Genomic DNA, 2539 nt, shown 5'->3' with positions numbered 1-2539 from the left:
ATTCTTAATATACCACTGTAAGAGGATCGTCTCTAATATACTTTTAAATCTCAATATTTTTAATTCATTGCAATCAGTCAACAAAACCTTTTTTTCTATTCACTCATAATAATCAATAATCAATAATTAATCACTCTCTTTGGTATCACTTACATTGAGATCTTTGGTCAAATATCATGTGATTGATCACTTCAAATCACTCTCATTCATTCAATGCTTAGTATCTATGATATCATATCCTACAAGTATTCACACGCTTTACAAATTTGATTTTTTGGTTATAAAATACATATAGTTACTCTATAGAATACTCTTAAGCATTAAAACTTCACACCTGCTCAATCATACAACTAGTAATAACTTTATATTATCACACTATTTAGGATTCACTTATGTTTCTTTCCCCTCTATTGCACACTATTTAGAATTCAAATTCTTTTTTCTAACTTAAAGTAGCTATTAACTAGGGACATATACATCCTTTTTTTCTTACTTGTTAACCTAATCTAATAACTAATTAGAGATTTATATGGCTTTTCTCATTAACTAACATTTGAGCGATTGATTAATCTAAAATATTTTTATTGTTTTTGTTTTCTAAAAATAGTTAAACGATGTCATTATTATAAATATTTTTTTTTCAAATACTTCACCAGGAAATTATGTATAGAAGCAAGAGATCTAAAAAATATTAATAAACAAATGAATAGATGGATAGCTAGAATTAATTATTTAATCATTTTATAATGTCTAGTACTACAATATAACGTGTGAATCAATAGTTCTTTCAATGACTCAATACCTCAATTGAGTCAACGACTGATGAGAGTTTAAAAAATCTAATTTGCACTATCTTATTTTTGCATTTAATAATTTATTGAGTGAAGTTGGAGTTAATTTTATTTAATATTTAATGAAACAAGTTGTTATAATCATCCAATTTGTAAAGACACATCCCTTTGAATTCTAACCGAGTTCTTCTCCAACGAATATTGGATTCATAGTTGACCCAATTCAGCCTAGCCTACTTATGAATTACTATATGATACAATAAGATTGAAAATTAATTAAAATAATTGGTCAATGATTTCCTTAATAAAAAATGTCACTGCCAGCACACAAGCGTGACCAACAACTCATGTATATTGAAATTAAGATAATTGTTCAAAGTTGACATTTCAAACACTAATTACGTGTTTTATTTTATTTTATTTTTTATCAATATATACTTCAACATGCATCCCTTTATAAATCCAACCTTTCAACTACAACCACCAAGACACAATAGAACAAACACAAAAATTTTGGTGAATGCAAACAAGCTTTTTTCTATATTATATATAATATCATATATATCTCAAAAGAATAATTAAGGAGAAAATCAAATTTGGTAATTTGCAATGGCTCTTGCTGCAGGCAATTTCATCCACATGCCAAAGCTACCAATGTCCAACTATACGTCTAAAAAATTCATGACAATCACCATGTAAGTATATATTTGATAAATGAAAACTCTTTAAGCATATATAGTTTGATATGAATATAAGCATTTGAATTTATTGTTACTTAATTTGTTGTTTAAATTTCAGAAAATGTGAAGATGAAAAAAACACAACAAAAGTTGTTACAAAGAAAAACAACACAAGAGCTGCTCGAAAAAGAAAACCAGGTGGAGGTGGAGGTGGATTGGGGATGGACCCAAAAACAAATAATACTAATAGAAAACTTCCACCAGAAAATAATGATAATCAAATTGACAACAACACTTTTTCCATCATTATTAATGGTAATCAATGGGTGGTTATTTTTCTATTTTTTATCCTATTTGTGGGTTTAAAGCTCATTAATATTTAGGAGTCATTTTTCTTTTCTATTGCAATTGGATGTTAATTCATCAATTGTTGTTGGATACATAGCACTTCTAGTTGTGCCGATTTTGGTTTTTTTCTTTTTCTTTCTTCATTTTAATGGACCTCACAAATTATTTAACCACGAAATTTTACATTTGTTGCATTATGCGAGGATAATAATTAGTCTCAAATATAAATAATTTGTTGCTACTTGCTTAGTCATAATGGTTGTAAAGTTAACTTTGAAGCACCAATTTCTATTACTTATATTTAAGATGTTTGTGACATTTTCTCGCAAATGTTGATGACATTCAAATGTCACAAAATTATAAATAAATTAACTGACGTGTTATGTTTAAAGATTTAATATATTAGTGAGTATAAAATATCAATAATATATAATTTAAAAATTATATAATTTTTATTTTAGAGTAGAATATACTCATATGTTATATGTCAAAAGATAAATATATTTTTGAATAATTATATATAAGTTAGGTTTGTTTTTAGTACAAATGAAAAAAATATAATATTATTGACTAATACAATATATACAAAATATAATGAAATATGAGACTATTCATAAAATTTTGCGACTTTTGAGATGCAATTTTTGTCTTTAATTTATATATATATATAATTGATTTATTCAAGCAATGATATATTTGTTAAATAGTTATACATTTTTT

General features: G+C 25.6%; 1 long non-coding RNA gene across 1 annotated transcript; it reads left to right on the top strand.

The window, feature by feature from the left end:
- Window positions 1–1276: 1276 nt before the first annotated feature.
- Window positions 1277–2068, top strand: LOC101490538 (uncharacterized). The gene is made up of 2 exons (XR_012162964.1): window positions 1277–1486; window positions 1590–2068. It is a non-coding gene; the product is annotated as an uncharacterized lncRNA (long non-coding RNA).
- The last annotated feature ends 471 nt before the right edge of the window (window positions 2069–2539 follow it).

This window comes from Cicer arietinum, chromosome 1 (genome assembly GCF_000331145.2).
Source record: "Cicer arietinum cultivar CDC Frontier isolate Library 1 chromosome 1, Cicar.CDCFrontier_v2.0, whole genome shotgun sequence".
NCBI lineage: Eukaryota > Viridiplantae > Streptophyta > Magnoliopsida > Fabales > Fabaceae > Cicer > Cicer arietinum.
This window is presented reverse-complemented; position numbering and strand designations above follow the sequence as displayed.